Source organism: Papio anubis, chromosome 9 (assembly GCF_008728515.1).
Source record: "Papio anubis isolate 15944 chromosome 9, Panubis1.0, whole genome shotgun sequence".
Classification (NCBI taxonomy): domain Eukaryota; kingdom Metazoa; phylum Chordata; class Mammalia; order Primates; family Cercopithecidae; genus Papio; species Papio anubis.
Genome location: NC_044984.1, coordinates 120652088 through 120668463, shown reverse-complemented (window position 1 = coordinate 120668463; position 16376 = coordinate 120652088).

Genomic DNA, 16376 nt, shown 5'->3' with positions numbered 1-16376 from the left:
GTACAGGGCACAAAGGAGCCAGGGGAAGGTAGGGCTGGTTGTGTTGCCTCCACCAGAGGTTTCCTTATCCCTGAGTGTGGGGTGAATGACTGCTCTGGGGCCATGGGTGCTCCTGACCACTGGTGCAATAAGTCTCAAAGATGAATTCACTTCCTTGTACACCAGAGATGCCAAATGGAAATGCTACTGGAGAAGGGGCTGGAACATTCATCAGGTACTGCCTCCAGGCACAGATTAAAGGGAAAGTCATAAAGCACATTGAAGGGTTCTAGAGATGGTTGAAAAGAAAGGTACCTGTCAGCCAGGTCCTAGAAAGAAACAGATGGCTCACTTACAGGAGTAACTAAGGAGGCCTGAAGGAGTGGAAGGCGACAGTCCATGCTGGAAGCCAGTGAGAACCACAGCCATGGGAACTGAGCTGTTTGACAGTAAGGTGGCCTCAGGGAAGGGAGTATCAGTGGTGAAACTGCAACTCCACAGGGAAGGAGTCAGGGCTCCTCTCCTTCCACACTTGACCTACTACAGATGACTCCTCTTCCTGCATTTCGCTAGAAGGCAAAAGGCACGGAAGCCTCTGTGATGCAAACCAGAGGAGCTCCCCGTCCCAGGGCACAGAGCAGGGTGAATCAAATACCCAGCACATAGCAATGAAGACCCACTTGCTCTACCCTTGCAGGATGAACTGGACATGTTTAAACAGCTTTATTGAGATACAATCAACATACCATTAAATTCACCCATTCAAACCATACAGTGCAACAGCTGTTTGTTCAGAGATGTGCATCCGCCACCACCATCAGTTTCAGGACATTTTCCTTACCCCAAAAAGAAGCCTCATCGCATTTTTCAGTCACTCCTTGTTTGTCCTCGACTGATCCCCACAGCCCTTGGCAACCAATAATCTACTCTCTGCCTCTATAGTTTTTGTTTTTTTGTTTGTTTGTTTGTTGAGACAGAGTCTTGCTCTGTCACCAGGCTGGAGTACAGTGGCGTGATCTCAGCTCACTGCAACCTCCACCTCCCAGGTTCAAGCGATTCTCCTGCCTCAGCCTCCCGAGTGGCTGGGATTACAGGAGTGCACCACCATGCCCAACTGATTTTTGTATTTTTAGTAGAGACAAAGTTTCACCATATTGGTCAGGATGGTCTCGATCTCCTGACCTTGTGATCCGCCCGCCTCGGCCTCACAAAGTGCTGGGATTACACGTGTGAGCCACCACGTCTGGCCTCCTGTCTCTATAGTTTTACCTGTTTGGGATATTTAATATAAATGGAATCATATACATAATGTCCTCAATGTTCACCCACGGGCTGGGCATGGTGGCTCACACCTGTAATCCCAGCACTTTGGGAGACCTAGGCAGGAGGATGGCTAGAATCCAGGTGATTGAACCAGACTGAGCAACAAAGCAAGACCCCATCTGTACCAAAATAATTTTAAAAAATTAAAAATTAAAAAAATGTTAAATTCACCCATGTTTTAGAATGTATCAGAACTTCATTCCTTTTTAACATAGAAGTATATTCTATTGTATGAATAAACCACATATAGGTGTCCATTAATCATTCGATGAGTGTTTGGAGCGTTTCCCCTTTGCTTGCTTGCTTTCTCTCTCTCTCTTTTTCTTTCTTTCTTTGTCTTTCTTTCTTTATTTCTTTCTTTCCCTCCCTCGCTCCCTCCCTCCCTCCCTCCTTCCTTCCTTCCCTCCCTCCTTCCTTCCTTCCTTCAGCACATCCAGAATGCAGAAAATACTTTTTGGCTATTATGAACAATGTTGCTACAAGGAGCCAAACATCCTTAACTAGCTCCTGCTTTAGTCTCGCTGGGGTTTCTCGACGTTTACTAGGCAGTTAGACTGTATTTGTAGCTGGAGAAAGTGGGAGGGAGCAGATGAGACAGAGAACAAAATGATAAGTCAGATGCAATGTGCTAAAGAAAAATTACTAAATACATTCTAACAATTGTCATCATGTAGTTAACTTGCCGTCTCCAGGATGTCGTGCCACAGAAGAAAAAAAAAAACAAAATAAAATATCCCATTGGCTTAGTAACTTTGCAAATTCAGTAATGCAAAGCTGAGATTGCACTGTTTTTTTCAGTTATGATTTCATAGTCAATATGCCATTCTTAGGGAACAAGTTCACAGTCTGAATCGTTGGTGGCGTTACAATGCCTGGCTGCTTACAATAAAAACATGGGGACAGAAATCATTTTAACTGCTTCTGTGAAGAAACCCAGCTGACCCCAGGATCCTCAGACTGAAACTACAGTTTTCCAGATAAACTACGGGGTTGGTAAGGGCAACAATCAAGATGGAAACAGGGTAAGGGGAGGTTCTTAGGCCAGAGGTTGAAAATTCAGTTGGCTTCAGAGGCCAAAGAGTGACATAACCACGGTAGAGTTTTGGGCAATAGGAAGAGGGATTCAGTGTTAAATTACAAGATGTGCATCCTGCCTGAAAGTATTCAGAGCCATATATCCTTTTAATCCTTTAATTGCTAAAGAAATATTTTAGGACAAATTTAGCTACCAGTAATGACTTTTGTTTGAGACACAGCAAACGCAAACCTTAACAATAATACACAGTCATATGTATATTATTATATTATTATCCTCAATGGATTTAAATCCCCCAGCCCTCCAGGCATTCAAGTTCAAAGTTCTATGAGCTCATGATGGTTTCAGATATGAATCCCACTCCCATTCTCAAGAATGCTTCAGTTTATGTGGAGCCCAATACATGAGACAATAGGAGAAAAACACACTATGGAACACAAAGGCCGCCATGCCCCCCACTTCCCTTCAGATACCTTCAGTTTCTTCCCCTGTAAATGAAGATCATAACAGTACCCAGTTCAACTGCGGCTTATCCAGAAAGCAAGTCATCTTACCATGTTCTTTCATGGAACACTGATCGATCTCATGCTGTCTTGTACTAACGGTATTTTCATGTTTGTCCAATCTATCCTCCCATTTCCTAATATGCAAAGGGCAGGATCTGTCTTGCTTTAAGTTCTCAGAAAACTTGAGGCTGAGACAAGGACTTAGATACAGGTGATTTCGTTTGGAAAGTGCTCTCGGGGAGCTCAGGTAAAGGAACTGTGAATGTGAAATAGGAAAGTTGGAAAAATCAATAAAATGACCTTTTATAAGGGTCACTGCTGCGGGCAGTGGGTGCTGAATACTGACGGGCCCTCTGGGAATCACAGAATACCTCCTAGAACTGTTTGTGTAGAGAAGAGGCTGGATCTTTGTTTAATTGCTCTATATTCTCCACTGGTGGAGGGTCACATCTGGAGGAGTCATCTGCTATGCACTTCAGGCTCACACTTGAATGGGAGCTGAGTATGGTTCCACAGCTTTGGGGAAATCCCAAAGGCAGAGAGCAAAAAGATGTGTAGCAGGCACCTTGAGGTGGGAGGCTGACGTTGAGTCTGATTACACCTGGACGTGGCCCCGGTGGCTGGGACTGAAACCAGAAATGTGCTGAGGAGAGGCGACGTTGGGGACCAAAGTCATCAGAGCGAGTGTGTTATTTATGCCCAGGTTCCCTGTCCTCAGTGTACTTTCATTTTCACAAAACAGCTTCTCAGATTTCGATGAATAGAAAAAAAATATGTAGATGGTAAAATGCAAAATGACTGCATCTATAAACACAGAATTCAAAGGAGTCTGTAAGTTTAAGAAGAATGACCCCTATTCCTGCTTTTTTTTTTTTCAGTGTATTTGCAAATGACACAGAAAGCCTAACTCAATATGGCTTAAGTCAATAGGTGGGCTTACTGGCTTATGAAACCATCTGGTGGAATAACTGGCTTCAGCCTAAGCAAGATCAAGCAATGATACCGGGACTACTTGTCTGTCTCTTACTTGCTATATTCTCAACATTAGCTTTATTCTCAGTTGTACATAGTAGCAAACTGGCTGCCAACCACTCCAGCTGTGTGTGTGTGTGTGTGTGTGTGTGTGTCTCCCACAGAAGACCACAGGGTTGAATCTCCTGACTTTCACAGTAGCCTACCCACCCCTGGAGTAAGCATCATGGTAAGGAAATGAGAAGCCTTTCCTTTGGCCTGAGTCACTTGCCTGTTTCAGGAGTATATTCAAGGTATTTTTCCCAGGGAAAAGGTAAATGTATTTTGGGTGTCAGTTACAATTGATGTCTACTATTAGCAATAAATGTACAGAATCTTTCCTTAAATATAAATTTAGATCCAAAGAAATGAGTTTCACTCATCTGGGGTCCAAGTTGTGCTATAGAAAATGCCCCTCCCTGTTCTCATCCATGGCAGAAGTTACTAATCAATCATCACCAGTTTCTCTTCAAGGATTGGATGCATCCCCAGAAACCATCTCAGTAGAGTGCTCTGGGCGCCACTCCCAGGCTATGAGAATGGATAGATGAGAGAAAATAAATTTGCCATCCATGATCATAAAGGACAAAGGCTATAGAGTCAAGTAGTCTTGAGTTCTCACTCCAGCTCTGCTCATTCCTTACTATTTGGGAGACCTTAAGCAAACAGCATAATTCCTGTGAGTCTCAGTTTACTCATATGTGAATTAAGAAAATAAAATTGGCCGGGTTCAGTGGCTCAAACCTGTAATCCCAACACTTTGGGAGGCCGAGGCAGGCAGATCACAAGGTCAGGAGATCAAGACCATCCTGGCTAACATGGTGAAACCCCGTCTCTACTAAACACACACACACACACACACACACACACACACACACACACACACACACACACAAAGCCAGGTATGTTGGCACGTGCCTGTAATCCCAGCTATTCTGGAGGCTAAGTCAGGAGAATTGCTTAAACCTGGGAGGCCGAGGTTGCAGTGAGCTGAGATTGCGCCACTGCACTCCAGCCTGGGCGATAAGCAAGACTTTGTCCAAAAAAAAAAAAAAAAAAAAAAAAAGGAAAGAAAGAAAAGAAAAAATCTATACAGGAAGAGTATATTTACATTGAGGTAGGAGGTGGGACTTTACTCCAGAGCAGATTGGACACTGGCTGACACAGGAAAGAAATGAAAGCAGCTCTCCATAAAACACGTCCAACAGTGCACGTGAGCTTACCATTGCCATGGCAACACTTGGTTGTTTCCACCCCTTTCCATGGCAATGACCCATAAGTTTTCACCCTTTTTCTAGAAATTTATAAATAACTCACCCCTTAATTTGCATGTAATTAAAAGGAGATATAATTGTGACTGTGGAACTGCCTCTGAGATGCTACTGTTGGCACACAGCCCATGGGGTAGCTGGGCTCTGCAAGGACCAGTACCTCTGCTGCTGCTGTGCACTGCCATTTCAATCAAAGTTCCTGTCTAACACCACTGGCTCACCCTTGAGTTCTTTCCTGGGTGAAGCCAAGAACCCTCCCAGGCTAAGCCCTAATTTTGGGGCTCCCTTGCCTTGCATCAATATGGTTAGCAAAGTGTCACAAAGTAGGTATTCAATGCATCTCATTTTCCTCTTTCTTTCAGAAAGATGATTTTTTTTCTCTGGATCTTCCATTTTGGAAAGGGAAGCCAAATAATTTATTGATGATGATCTACTGACTGCAACTCCCCCTTAGCACCCATCCATGTGGAAAGACACCTTTGGACATCTGTTATACTCGAAGGAGCCAATGTTATCCTGTTTGTTAAATAATCTTGTTCAATCCATGATTGGGTAACTGGTCAATTCAATACACTCACAAGATATCAGCAAAAAACGTTAATGATGGTATTTGTGCCATAGGTTTTTGCTCTCAGAGAAAGCAGGGCCCCCACAGTGCAGCCTGCTGAGACGCCACCTACTGCTATTGAAACAGTTAAAGCAGGTCAATAGCTCTCAGTGTGTTTTTTTTTCCCCCTCTCAGCCCATTTGTAGTTTTTCACCTTTAAAGACACATAATCAATCAAACATGAATGATTGCAGTAGCCTGTATTGACCATTTGTTTTTTAAACATTGAAACTTTGGAGCAATCTGCACAGGAATTTTTGATAATATGTTAAAAAAATACTGCAATTCTGAGAGTCAATTCCCTACCATGCATATCTAAGGTGCCCATGCCTTTGGTTGAGAATTTGTCCCCCATGTGTACTTGGTAGCATTTTTTAAAAATTTAATTAAAAATTTTAATTAGAAAAGTAAAACAACTATTTTGTTCACTTTTAGAATTTTTATTTGCAAAATTTTTGTGGAGGAGGCATGATCTCTGTGTCAGTGAGCAGATGAGGTGCTGGGTTTCAGACTGTGTTTATTCTTGTGGAATGTATTATAGAGTCTAGGATGTAGATCTGAAAGTACTCATTTCAAAATATATTATTTAACCACAGTTATGATAAGATTATCTTTGCATATGTGGTGCTTTGAAAGTTATGTCACTAGAGAAAACTGATCTATGGAAAATTTGTTATAGTAATAGAACAAAAGTATGCCCATTTGGGAAGATTTCTGCTAAAAATAATAGTGTGTTCAACTACTAATATCTAAAATACTGAAGACATTTAATCACCCATAACACAACATCTTGGGACACAGGCAGTGCTGGGGTTGTTCAGCAGCTCTGAAAGCTTATGGAATCCACATATTTATGATTTTCTTGGCTTTTGTTCTACTGGCTGCAAATGGCTCCACAGCCCCAAGCATCATGTTCTCAGATGCCAACATTCCAAGCAGAGAAGATAGAGGGGGCAGAAAAGGGACCTCATCCACAGTGCCATCTCTTCTCAGGGAGCTAAACTCCCCCAAATTCTCCCATATAGCTCATTGGTCATAGATTCAATGCAACTAAGTACAGCAGAAAATAATAGGATTCACCAAAAGGGGCAGGCAAATCATGATTCATCTTTGCAGCTTTGGGAGGGATGTATCTTCCCTTGATATTTATCTGCCAACTCAGTACTTGAACAAAATCAGAGTACTGCTTTCATGAATGAAGTAACCATGCAGTACATGTGCTCTCAATTACTATTTATTTACAATATTGCATATATGGTCATGAACCTCATTAGCAGATATTCCAGGATTGCCCTCTTTGGACTTCTGCCCACACCAAATTGTTCAAAACTCATGGGAGTTAATAGAGTCTAAAAGGAATTGGTATTCCTTGAAAAACCAAACAAAAGAAACGGCCTCCACCAGTCCAATGCTGTCATTACTCTGTGCTGCCAGACGGTGTCACTGTTGAAGAGTGGTTCTGGGCAGTTCTGCTGCTGTAATTCTCCACTGCTGAGAAACCTGTCCAGGACCAGTTGTTTGTGAAGTTAGGGTGCTTTGTGCTTCATGTACCTCTTTAGTCATTGTTTTGTGCTGGGATAATCTCTGGCTCCCTACATCAGCCAGAGACATACTATGCAGAAACCAGTCACATGAAACCAGTCTTTGTGTCCATCGGTTAAACAAGCCTGCCAGCCTAAATCTACTCCTTCCATAAGATCTCTTTATTTTGTGGAATTAATTGTCCTTTTCTCTCACTGGATCTTTATCTGTGTGGCCCTGTTCTTTCTAACTTCAAATCTTGGGATACAGGATATGGGTTATCCATTTTCCCTTCCAGGAGGACATGGGCCCATTTATCAAATTAACTTACATTTTTTTCAGTATCAGTTTGGTATATCACAGTAGGATGGGTGAGATCTTTTGCTAATCCAGTAGAATGCAGGTACCGTCATTGTAGGACTCGTGTTCATCTTTTTCTATCCTCATCCATAGTGCATGGCAGATAATGGAAGCCCATTTCCTTAAATTAATTAGTATAACCACCCAGTTCTTGAATATGACTCTTTTAAGACAATGGGCATTTATATAACAAAGGGGACAACCAAGATAATTTTTCCCCCAAACAAAGAAGATCTTAGTTGGTTGGCTGTCTCTCTGTGTAACAAAAGTAAACCTTGAATAATTAAAATATATCCCTCAACAGGATCCTCCTTTTGTCTTAAACACCCTGTCACACATTAAAATAGTCTCTGAAAAGACTATTTTATTATAGCATTATAGATAAATTCTACTTCCTAAAAGGGGATCCTTTTCACATTCTTAAACAGAAAATTTGACAACTTGACCTGAGTGTCTTTATTTGGCGTGACTCACTGTCAGATACCAAGGATACCCTTGGTAACAGAGATTAAGTATAAGCCTTACACCTGTTAGTTCTTATCTTCCATTCATGGAACTGCTTTAGCTTTCCTAAGGTGTTTCTGTTGGTAATCCTCATCCATATGGCACATCACCAACCAAGCATGAATATCGCTATCCACTTTCTCCATCTACACCTAAGCAGTAAGCCCTTCTGGGCAAAGCCCTACAACAGAGAGGTGACACCATGTGAAATGACTGGATCTTAAATCCTTTGCAGCAATCCATTTATAGTTTCCTGCTCTTCAACTTTCTCTAACTGCTACTTCAAATCATTTTGTTTTCTTCTGACAGCCTTGCCTTCTCACTTACTCTTGGTAGATGACTGTGATCCTCCTTTTGCACAGAGAAACCTGGTCTTCAAAAGTCAGGGCTTTCCTTTTTTCTGCCTGTTCAAATAAAAATGGCCTCTCCTTCCATCTATAGCCAGATCCTCAGATTAAGGATTTCCACCCCCACAGCCTCCCCTGCAGCTGACACTATAAATTCATTGTGCCTTTGTCCTGCAGTCAGCTTCTCCTTCTCAATCAAACCCTTCTCATCTGAAACATCTCTTCCATTCTGAACAAAACAACAGATAAAACTGTCTTGGACTCCATGTCTCCTCTCCATCTACTGTATTCTGTTCCTCCTACTCACAGTTAAACATCTTGGTAGAATTTTCTGTACAATCTGCCTCCATTTCCTGACCTTGCACTCTCTCCTCCCACCACTGTTATCTGGTTACTACACTCCTTCCTCCCTTCTTCAGGCTTCTGCCCTTAGCTCTTGCTAAAATTGCCATGTTGCCAATTCCAAAATATATATTTTCATCAAATCAATATACACATTATATTTTAACAGCATTTAAAAATGTTTGCAACCATCCTTTTTCCAATTTCTTGAAGCATTTTCTGCCCAACAGACACATTTTAAGTTTTACTTTCTTGACGTTTCTTCTAAGTCTTAGGTCATGACATATCTGTCTCAATTGCAGATTCACCCTCCTTTAATTAGCCATTGTACATTGGAATTTCTCTTCAATGCCACTTACAGAACGTCTCTACCTTGTATTTTATCCCTAGAAATGCTCACCCTCCATGTGGGCCATTTTTCCTATGTTATAACTGCTCAAAGCACCTCATTTCTTCCTTTTTTGTAAACAGAAAACATATCTCTTTTTATATTTATTCACTCAGCATGATTATTTGATCAATAAATAGTTGTTAAATAAATAAATAAATGGCCTATTTTACAACCAAGTAGAAGTCTACTCAAAAATTATTTTTTTTCTGGGGGTGGGGCCAAGATGGCAGACTAGAAGCAGCTCACGTGTACCACTCTCACAGAGAGGAAACAGACTAATGAACAGTAATCCTGCAGGTTGATCATCTCAGAAACCATGTTAGGATCCATCAAGGCAGCAGAGGAACACAGAGAGCAGAGAAGAGTGAAGCTGGGCACAAGCCCGTCTGGGCTCAGGGTGGAGCCAAGAGAACCTCTCCAACATAGGAAAGGGTGAGTACGTGAGAGCCCCCAGAGGGATTCATGCTTTCCACAGGCACCGGTGCAAGACTAGAAATGGGATAGTCTCCCTTCCCCCACTGCACCCCTCACTGCACTTCTACACTGAGTCAAAGAGCCAGTCAGGTGTTTTGCAGAGGCAACTCTTGAGTCCAAGGAGACTGCTACAAGTGTTGGGCCCTGGAGGAGCAAACCAGCATTGGCATCATAGCCCCTATAGAGCACAGCCCCTATATTGCCTGGGAGCAATGAGATTACTCCACCCACACTTGCCAGACAGATCTTGGCACCAGCTTCCAGCCCAAAGGTCCTGCTTCAGCCCAAACTTAGCTAGCTGTTGCACCCACCTCCACCACGGATAGCCAGGTGGGCAACATTAGCTAGAAATTCCAGCCCAGTGTTCACACTTCTATGTGAACTCAAATGGAGCACACAGCTTACTGTTGTTCCAGGAAGCACCCAGGCGGCAAAACACATGACACCACTTGCTCCTGCCACTGGTAGCCAGGAGGGCAATGCCTGCTAGAGCTTTCAGCCCAGTGGCCCCACTTCTGTGTGAACTCAGCTGGAGGGTGCAGTTTCCTGTTGTTCCAGGAAACACCTAAACAGCAGAGTGTAGGACTTCACCCACTCCCACCACTCGTACCCAGGCAGAGAGCACCTGCCTTCTGGCCCAGTGGTCCTGCTTCTGTGGGGACTCAACTAGTGAGTACAGCCTCCTGTTGTTCCGAGAAACACCTGGGCAGCAGACTGGGCATCCTTACCCACTGTTACCACCAGTATCCAGGTGAGCCATGCATGCTAGAGCTTCTAGTCTAGCATCCTACTTTTGCCTGAATTTGCTGAGGGGCATAGCCTCCTATTGCCCTGGAAACCCCAGACAGCAGGGAAGGCAACTCCTCTAACATCTGCCTCTCATAGCCAGATGGGCCACACCTGCTAGAGCTTCTACACCAGTGGTCCTGCTACTGCCTGAACTCTGAGGGCAGGCACAACCCCATGTTATCCTAGGACGCACACAGACAACAGATTAGGGTCAACCATGGCCCCTGCCTGAGGGGGCCCCATAGACTAGATCACCTAACCAAAGAAATGTGGGCATGGAGACATAATCAGAGAGTTCTCCTCGAAGACCCAGGAATTCATTAGAATCAAAGCCAGTCAATCAAACCCATCTTATACCATAACTTAACCCCCAAGGACATCAAAGAAGAAAAAAGCAAAACAATCCATCCAAAGCACAGCAACTTCAAAGACTGAAGGAACATTAGCCCACACAAATGAGAATGAACCAGTGCAAGAACTCTGGCAACTCAAAAAGCCAGAGTATCTTCTTATCTCCAAGTGACTGCTCTAGTTCCCTCACAATGACTCTTAACCAGGCTGAAATAGCTGAAATGTCAGAAATAGAGTTGAGAATATAGATAGGAACAAGTATCATCCACATACAGGAGCTACTTGATACCCAACCTAAGAAATCTAAGGATTACAATAAAAAATACAGAAGCTGCTAGATTAACTGGACATTATAAGAAAGAATCAAACTGATCTGCTAGAGCTGAAAAGCACACTAGAAAAATTTCATAATGTAATCATAAGTATTAATAGCAGAATCAACCAAGCCTAGAAAGAATATCAGAGCTTGAAGACTTGCTCTCCAAAGTCATTTAGTCAGAAGAAATAAAGAAAAAACAATAAAGAAGAATTTTTAAAATCTGAGAAATACGGGATTATGTAAAGAGACTGAATCTACTACTCACTGGTGTCCCTGAAAGAGATGGAGAAAAATCAGGCAACTTGAAAACATATTTCAGGATATCATTCATAAAAATTTCACCAACCTCACTAGAGAGGTTGGCCAACATTTCAATTCAGGAAACGTAGACAACCCCTGCAAAATACTACACAAGAAGATCATCTGCAAGATGGTCATAGTCATCAGATTCCCCAAGGTTGACATGAAAGAAAAAATGTTAAAGGCAGCTACAGAGAAAGGGCAAGTCACAAAGGGAAGCCTATCAGACTAATAGCAGACTTGTCAGCAGAAACCCTTAAAGCTAGAAGAGATTGGGGTCCTATATTAACCATTCTTAAAGAAAAGAATTTTCAACCAATAATTTCATATGCAGCCAAACTAAGCTTCATAAGTGAAGAAGAAATAAGATCCTTTTCAGACAAGCAAATGCTAAGGGAATTCATTACCACAAGACCTGTCTTACAAGAGGTCCTGAAGGGAGCACTAAATGTGCAAAGGAAAGACCATAACCAACAAAGTACACAGGTACAAAGTACATTACCCACAAAGTATACTGAAGTACATAGACAAGCGACACTATAAAGCAGCTACACAAACAAGTCTGCATAATAACTAGCTTAAAATATGACAGGATCAAACCTGCACATACCAATACTAACTTTGAATGTAAACAGGTTAAATACCCCAATTAAAAGGCACAGAGTGGCAGGTTGGATAAAGAAGTAAAACCCAATGGTACGCTGTCTTTAAGAGACTCATTTCACATGCAATGACACTCATAGGCTCAAAATAAAGAGATGGAGAATAATCTACCAAATAATCACAAAACACAAAAAGGTAGGAGTTGTTATTCTAATTTCAGACAAAACAGACTTTAAACCAACAAAGATCAAAAAAGACAAAGAAGGGCATAACATAATGGTAAAGGGCTCAATTCAACAAGAGGACCTAACTATCCTAAGTATATACATACCCAACACAGAAGCACCCAGATTCATAAAGCAAGTTCTTAGAGATCTACAAAGAGACTTAGATAACCACACAATAGTAGTGGGAGACTTTAAGACCCCAATGACAGTATTAGACCACTGAGGCAGTACACTAACATAGATTTTTGGGATCTGAACTCAGGACTTGACCAAATGAACCTAGTAGACATCTATAGAAATCTCCACCCTCAAACAACAAAATATATATTCTTTTCATCCTTACATGGCACATACTCTAAAATTGACCACACAATTGGGCATAAAGCAATCCTCAGCAAATGTAAAAGAACTGAAATCATGTCAGCCATGGTGCAATAAAAATAGGAATCAATGCTAAGAAAATAACTCAAAACCATACAATTACATGGAAATTAAACAACCTGTTTCTGAATGACTTCTGGGTAAATAAAAAAATTAAGGCAGAAATCAAGAAATTCCTTGAAACTAATGAAAACAAAGATACAACATAACAGAATCTCTGGGATACAGCGAAAGCAGTGTTAAGAGGGAAGTTTACAGCACTAAACTTCCACATCAAAAAGTTAAAAAGATCTCAAATTAATAACCTAACATCACAATTAAAGAAACAAGAGCAAACCAATGCCAAGGTTAGCAGAAGGCAAGAAATAACCAAAATCAGAGCTGAACTGAATGAAATGAAATGAAATGAAAAGAAATAAAATAAAATGAAACAAAAGAGAAAGAGAGAGAAGAGACAAAGAAACACAATCAGAAATAACAAGGGACACCTTACTACCAACCTCACAGAAATACAAAAATCTCTCAGAGACTATTTTGAACACATCTGTGCACACAAGCTAGAAGACCTAGAAGAAATGGATGAATTCCTAGACACATACAACCTCTGAAGATGGCACAAAGAAGACACTGAATACCCTAACAGACCAATAATCAGTTTCAAAATGGAATCAGTAATAAATAGCCTAGCAACCAGAAAAAAAACCCAATACCAGATGGATTCACAGCTGAATTCTTCAGATGTATAAAGAAGAGCTGGTAACATTCTGACTGAAACTATTCCAAAAAATTGAGGAGGAGGGACTTCTCCCTAACTTATTCTATGAAGCCAACATTATCTTTGATATTAAAATCCAACAAAGACACAACAAAAAAAGAAAACTTCAATCCAATAACCCAGATGAACATAAATGCAAAAATACTCAACAAAATACTGCAATCCTGATCTAGCAGCACATCAACAAGCTAATCCACTACAACCAAGTAGGATTTACCCCTGGTGTATTTGTCTGTTCTCACACTGCTATGAAGAAATACTTGAGAACAGGTAATTTATAAAGAAAAGAGGTTTAATTGACTCACAGTTCTGCAGGGCTGGGGAGGCCTCAGAAAACTTGCAATCATGACGGAAGGCACCTCTTCACAGAGTGGCAGGAGAGAGAATGAGTGCCAGTAGGGGAAATGCCAGACACTTATAAAACCATCAGGTCTCATGATAACTCACTCACTATCATGAGAACAGCATGGGGGAAACTGCCCCCATGATTCAATTACCTCCACATGGTCCCACCCTTGACATGTAGGGAATATTACAATTCAAGGTGAGATTTGGATGGGGACACAGAGCCAAATCATATCACCTGGGATGCAAGGTTGATTCAATACAAGCAAATATTAAGAGCCATCTATGACAAAGTCACAGCCAACATCACATTGACTGCACAAAATCTGGACGCACTCCCCTTGATAACTGGAATAAGACAAGGACACCCTCTCTCACCATTCCTATTTAACATAGCACTGAAAATCCTAGCTAAACCAACCAGTCAAGTGAAATAAATAAAAGGTATGCAAATAAAAAGAGAGGAAGTTAAACTAGCTCTGTTTATAGATAATATGATTATATAACTAGAAAAACCCATAGTCTCTACACAAAAGCTCCTTGATCTGATAAACAACTTCAGCAAAGTTTCAGGATACAAAATCAGTATACAAACATCAGTAGCATTTCTACACATCAACAACATCCAAGCTGAAAATGAAATCAAGAATGCAATCCCATTCACAATAGTCACAAAAAGAAGAAAATACCTAATAATACAGCTAACCAAGGAGGTGAATGACCTTTACAACAAGAGCTACAAAACACTGCTCAAAGAAATCAGAGATAACACAAACAAATGGAAAAACATCCTAGGCTCATGGACAGGAAGAATCAATATTGTTAAAGTGGCCATACTGCCCAAAGCAATTTACAGATTCAACACCATTCCTATCTTATTCTTATTAAACTACCACTGACATTCTTCACAAAAGTAGAAAATACTATTTTAAAATTCATATGGAACCAAAAAAGAGCTCAAATAGCCAAGGCAATCCTAAGCAAAAAGATCAAAGCTGCAGGCATCACAATACTCAATTTCAAACTACACAACAAGGCTATAGTAACCAAAACAGCATGGTACTGTTACAAAACCAGGCATATAAAAGAATGGAAAAGAAGAGAGGGCCCAGAAATAATGTCACACAGCTACAATCATTGGACCTTCGAAGAAGCCAACAAAAACAAGCAATGCAGAAAGCACTCCCTATCAATAAACAGTGCCAGAATAACTGGCTAACCATATACAGAAGCTTGAAATTGGGCCTCTTGCTTACACCATATACAAAAATCAACTCAAGATTGATTAAAGACTCAAATCTAACACCAAAAGCTATAAAAAAAACTTGGAAGACAACCTAGGAAATACCATTCTGAACATAGAACCTGGCAAAGATTTCATGAACAAGATGCCAAAAGCAATTGCAACAAAAACAAAAATTGATAATGGGACCTAATTAACATAAAGAGCTTCTGCACAGCAAAAGAAACTATCAACAGAGTAAACAGACAACCTACAGAATCAGAGAAAATATTTGCAAGCTATCCATCCAACAAAGATCTAATATCCAGAATCTGTAAGAAACATAAACAAATTTGTAAGCAAAAACAACACCAATAAAAAGTGGGCAAAGGACGCTGATGGACACTTTAAGACACATATGTAGCCAACAAGCATATGAAATAATTCCCAACATCACTAATCATTAGAGAAATACAAATCAAAACCACAATGAGGTACCATCTCACATCAGTCAGAATGGCAATTATTAAAAAGTCAAAAAATAACAGACTCTGGGGTGGTTGTAGAGAAAAGGGACATTTATAGGCTGCTGGTGGGAATGTAAATTAGGTCAGGCATAATGGAAAGCTGTTGAGCGATATCTCAAAAACTTAAAACTACATAAACAGAGAATTACATTTGATCCCACAATCCCATTATTGGGTACATAGCCAAAGGAATGTAAATCATTCTACGATAAAGACACATGCATGCATATGTTATTTGCAGCACTATTCACAATAGCAAAGACATAGAATCAACCTACATGTCCATCATTGGTAGACTGGATAAAAATGGTGCTACATACACACAATGGAATACTATGCATCCGTCAAAAATGAGATCAAGTCTTTTGCAGCAACATAGATGGAACTGGTAAACTAACACAGAAACAGAAAATCAAATACCACATGTTATCACTTATATGCGGGAGCTACACCAAGATAGGAACAATAGACTCCGGGGTCTACTTGAGGGTGGAGGGTGGGAGGAGGGTGAGGATTGAAAAACTACCTATCAGGTACTATGCTTATTAGTTGGCTGACAAAGTAATCTGTATGCTAACCCCTATGACATGCAATTTACCTGTATGACAAATCTGCCCCTGAACCTAAAATAGAAGTTAAGAAAAAAGAATTAACCCCTTCCCTGCTTCGTGACACATCTTAAAATATTGTGTCTTGCATAACAGATGACCTTGAAACTCAAAACATGGCTTGAAAATAAATATTTGTATTATACTCCCTTCAAAACATTAATTTTCCTTATTACTCTGGAATAAATAGATTTATATTTTTTAACAAAAAATGTTTTCCCTCACTAATTTTAGAAAGACTTCCTAACTCCCAAGGT